The sequence below is a fragment of the Helianthus annuus genome, chromosome 13 (genome assembly GCF_002127325.2).
Source record: "Helianthus annuus cultivar XRQ/B chromosome 13, HanXRQr2.0-SUNRISE, whole genome shotgun sequence".
NCBI lineage: Eukaryota > Viridiplantae > Streptophyta > Magnoliopsida > Asterales > Asteraceae > Helianthus > Helianthus annuus.
Window position 1 is genome coordinate 123721600 of NC_035445.2, and position 5722 is coordinate 123727321.

Consider the following 5722-nt stretch of genomic DNA (forward strand, 5'->3'; position numbering starts at 1 on the left):
GGTTAAAAAACCACTAAAACATAGGGACTCAAAAAGTGATTTACTATTAATTAAACTTGAAATTATACGTATGATCTCTAACTATATTAAATAATATTACACTTATTATATTATTTGATACATTTATATTTGTAAAAAGATTTTCATTTATTAGTATAGGAAGATGTGTATTGTGTTGATAAATAAATTTATAGAACAACTAATCGAAGAATAATATTACTATAAGATATTTAGTAAATTTAACATGTAAAATATGTATCCTGTTGGAAATTTTGTGAAAAATAGTATTTTTTACAAATATAGAAAAAGCATCTTTTCCTAATTTTGGACTAGAAATAAATGTAAAAAACGAAGGATATTTCATTTATTTATTTGTGGGTTTGTGTTCAATGTTGGAAGAGCTTCGCAACGAACTAAACCATGTCCAAAACGGAGCTAAGATGAATGAAATATTGATGCTCAAAGTTTGGTGTTTGAAACATTGAATGCTGAAAAATTAGGAAAGTGGCACCTTGTCCCACATAGGAGGGGAGATGAAACTTAAATGGGTATTTAAGTGGGAACTCTCCATCCTTATTGTTTCATGGAAGCACACACTAAGTGTACTCGGGAAGGGTGCCCTAACTTGCGCTCTCCCTCGCGCGCGTGGCGTGGACGATGGGTGCAATGTGGCGCTTTGATGGCGCACTTTGCACTAGAACCTGCGCGCGAGGGCGCATCAGAGTGAGCCAATACGGTGCGACTGTGTGGCGTGCTCGTATGGGTTCACTAGTGGCTCACGCACGTGTGCAAGGGGCGGTGCAGACCTGCTAATGCACGCGCGCATGAGCGTGCAGACCTGCGCGCGCACACGAATTTGAGCCAAAAGGACGCGCGCGCACCAGTGTGTCTTGTACGCGCGCACCCAGAAGCTTCCTGACATTAATGACTGAGCAGTTTCAGTTCAGCATTCGAAACTCACGAGTCAACGGTTTTGACTGAGAATTAAATGACGATTTAAATTGCATTGAAGGCGTTTAACACACTTTAATTCTCTCCTTTAATTCGATTTTGTCTGTTTCGTTTCAGAAGCTGTATAAATACAACATCATAGTCACTGCAGAAACACACCAGCAGCAACAAAGCATATGCAAACAATTCTCTGTTATCTTCTGATCTTGTTCTTACTTGCTTCAAGGTATTCTTCGGGTTCCTGTGCCAGTTCCGGCAGTACAAACTACTTCGGTTGTTGTACCCTGAGAAACAAAACGAGTACTCCTGGGAGGCTCGGAATTTGTTTTAAGGGACCTGTGTTAAACACAAACCTCATCCACTGTTCTTCCTATTTCTTCTCTATTTCGTGTATTTTAATTATTTCAGTTGTTATAGTACTATAGTTCCTCAGCTTTCTATATTTATGTATTGTAATCGTTGAATAAAATTTGTTTTATTTTATTTAATTACGTGAACGGTTCCTACAATCTTAAAACAAATTTTTAAAACACCGTTCGTGTATTCAAAACCATTTTGTTTGTGATTCAAACCAGTTTTGTTTCAAACAGTTTGTGTTTTAAAAACAAATTTTATTTCTGTTTTCATCTTCAAATGAGCAACTTTGGTTGAAAACAGTTTTCTGTTTACTTTCAGTTCTGTCCTAAAACTCTTAAAAACTTTCTGCCTTGGTCTTCAAAGTTGGACTTAGAAGCCAAACAGTAAGTTTGCCTAAATACTTATAAAAAAAATTCTGTTTTGCTCTTCAAAGTTGGACTTAGAAAGTTTACTTCTGTTTTTAATTGTTTAAAACCGAAATTTTTGAACTAGACTTGAAATTTTAATTTTTTAGAATGTCGACTGAAAACGTCAATGTCAACAACAATACGAATGTTATGACGGGTACCCCTTTGAATGCCACCACTGTGGGAGCGTCCACAGTGGCCAATCACACTGAACGACCCGAGAAGTTCTCGGGTCTACACTTCAAGAGGTGGCAACAGAAGATTTTCTTCTACTTGACCACCATGAACCTTGCGAGGTTCTTAACTGAAACCGCTCCCCAACCTGCGGAAAGGGAGACCAACGTACAAAGACAGTGCGCGGTAGATGCTTGGAAGCATTCAGATTTCATATGTCGAGTCTATGTGTTAAATGGCCTTTCGGATGCGTTGTATAATGTGTATTACAATGTCAAGACTTCTAAAGATTTATGGGATGCCTTGGACAAAAAGTACAAAACGGAGGATGTTGGCACAAAGAAATTTGTGGTAGCCCGTTTCTTGGAATACAAAATGGTTGATTCTAAAACCGCTATGAATCAAGTCCAAGAATTGCAAATTATACTACATGACATCCTCGCGGAAGGAATGACACTTAGTGAGACATTTCAAGTGGCAGTGGTGATTGAAAAGTTACCTCCTGACTGGGTGGATTTTAAGAATTATCTTAAACACAAACGAAAGGAGAAAGGAGATGACTATAGAGGATCTTATTGTTTGTCTTCGGATTGAAGGGGACAATTGAATTGCCCATAAAGGCAGCCTTGCGCAAACTAGTGCTAGCGAAAATATGGTTGAGCATGGGCAATCCTCTAAGGGGAACAAGGGTAAGGGGAAAAAGGACAAAGAGAAAGCAAAGGCTAGCAAGCTTGGACCAAAGAAAGGGGTTGTGAAAAAGAAACCTCATGCGTTCCAAAGGACTTGTTACAACTGTGATGAGCCAGGGCATCGGGCTAACCAATGCAAGAAACCAAAGCGTGAGCGCGCGCACATGGTGGATGAAGACGAAACGCCTTTGGTGGCTATGATTTCCGACAAAACCGCAATGATGGATGAGGTCAATACTGTCACCAACACTCCAAAAGGATGGTGTGTTGATACGGGCGCGACCCGTCATGTCTGCCCAGATAGGAGCCTCTTTACCACCTTCAGGGAGCTTGCGGGAGATGAGAAGCTGTACATGGGAAATGCAGCACCGCGGACATCAATGGTGAAGGCACAATGATTTTGAAGTGGACTTCGGGGAAGGAGCTCACTCTAAGCAACGTCTTGTACGTTGCAGACTTGCGCAAGATCCTAGTCTCGGGATGGTTGCTTAATAAGTTTGGATTTCATTTAGTATTTGAAAGTGATCAGTTAGCGCTTACTAAACGAGGCACCTATGTTGGTAAGGGATATGCCCAAAATGGAATGTTCAAATTGAATGTAATAGTTGTCAAAAAGAACATGAATAAAATTGCTACTACTTCTACTTATATGCTTGAGTTTTCCGATTCGAATAAATGGCAAGGTAGATTAGGTCACGTAAATTTTAATTCAATACGCTATTTAATAAAAAAAATTGTATACCAACATTCCATATTGGTTCACATTATAAATGTGAAACATGCGTAGAATCCAAACTTGATTGTCATCGAAATCGGTTGAACGAATAACCGAACCCCTTGATTTAATTCACACTGATATTTGTGATTTAAAAGCGGTACCCAGAAGAGGTGGAAATTAGTACTTTATCACGTTTATTGATGATTGTACTAAATATTGTTATATATTTACTTAAAAGTAAAGACGAAGCAATAAAAAAATTTATCTTGTATAAAAATAAAGTTGAGAATCAACTTCAAAAGAAGATAAAAGCTATGAGAAGCGATCGAGGAGGCGAATACGTTGCACCTTTTGCTGATTTATGTGCAAAAAGTGGCATTGTCATGAGTGCACACCTCCTTATTCTCCACAATCAAATGGTGTGGCGAACGAAAGAATCGTACATTGAAAGAAATGATGAACGCCATGTTGATCAGTTCTGGGGTAAGCCAGGACATGTTTGGGGAAGCCATTCTCTCAGTCAATTATCTTTTGAACAAGATACCACTCAAAAAGAGGGACGAAACTCCATATGAGTTATGGAAAAGAAGGAAGCCTTCATACAAATACTTGAAAGTGTGGGGGTGCCTAGCAAAGGTGATTGTACCACCTCCTAAGGCTCTTAGGATAGGACCCAAAACTATTGATTGCATCTTCATTGGGTATGTGCATCAAAGTAGTGCACATCACTTTCTTGTACATGAGTCCAAGAATCCAGATGTACACAAACACACTATTGTTTTGGTTAAAAATCTAATGAGGATAATGCAACCAAACTCTTAGTTATGGGGAATGATGCTTGAAATGAAGAACAATAATAAGGATCACTTCGATGTAAATTGCACAAACAACACAAGGATTTATACGAGGAAAAAGCCCTTGATCAATGAATGATCTCCGGCATAAAAAACATCGGGTGATGGAAACTACCGATCACCAAGCTCAAATAAATCAATAAATGTTTACAACTTCGGATAGTGACGAGCTAGGTACAAGGATCACTATAGTTAATTGTGTGAAAGTGTGTGAAAACTGTTAAGTGTTTGCTGAAAGTTTCGAGAGTGCAGTAGTACGAGAGTGTATGTAGCTGAAAATGGCTAAGTGTTCTAAAAATAGCTCGTCACCCCTTTAAAAATAAAGCTAACTAAGCTAACAAACTATCCGACTTTTATGCCATGCTCCCACGTTCTCCACAACGTCCATTTCCATTCAAACGTGTGCGAAATACCCGTGGAATATTCCATAGTAACGTTGCCAAGACCAAGTCAAGCCTATTACTCCTGCAAAACAATACGAAACGTGAACAAACAATCGTTAGTATGAGGATCCTTAGGGTGATCCATGATCCTGATCCTGAAGGTCTTCTGAGGATCACTTTTTGTCACAGAAGTAAGGATCACTATTAGGATAACAAATAAGGATCACTAATTGTTAGAAAATCCTCCCCTAACAATTGCCCCCAAAATATAAGGAGTAATATGTAAAATGAACGAGTTATGTTTTCTTGATCTTATCCGTAACTAACTTAACGGATATATAGCCGTTGATGTAGAACTATCCGTTGCAACTATGACGTCACAGAAGTGACACCCCTGCAGAATCATGATTATAAATAGGAGATATAGATAGGATCGTTTGCATTTAAAATCTAGAGTTACTCCCTTTATAACTGCATTCCGAAGATAAACAGGTATTCATCTTCTTCCTTCTTTTGCTCTGTTTTCCTTCTCTTTTCACTATTCCGTTCAAAATGTTGCTCCGGAATTCCCCATCTAAGGATCACACAAAGAACAGCCCATTAAAGAGCCAGGGAATCATCGAAGATTCCATAAAAGAACGATGTTGCTTCTCCGATCCGCAAATTGACAGGATCCGCTACTGTTTCCCGGCGAACACTGTGTTTAAATCGTTTGATCCCAACACCCTCAGTGATCATATTTCTGATAACTGGGTTGCGTTTCCTGTTACCCCGTTCACCATAGGCTACACATATCCCTTTCCAGCTTTCACCCAATCTTTCTTCTCCCTAACCGGCATATCTTATATCCAAGCCATGCCGATGATCTGGAGGGTTTTGTACACCCTTGAAAGGATCATCGAGCAGGAGGGGATAGACTTAGGCATGGAGGAACTGGGAGAATTGTATGAGCTCACTACCTTTGGTTCCCATCGTTATTTGTTCAAACGTAAATCTGGTGAGGAACACCCGATCTTCAAAGCTACCAAAAATGATACCAACTGGAAGCGACGTTTCTTTTTTGTCAAGAGAGATTCTATCCCTGATGGGAAGTATCTACCCAAGGAGTGGGCTACCCATGGTAGGATGGAGGATCCTGAGAAGGATCACCAGAGAACTTATCCTTTGATATAAGGATCACTGACATTCT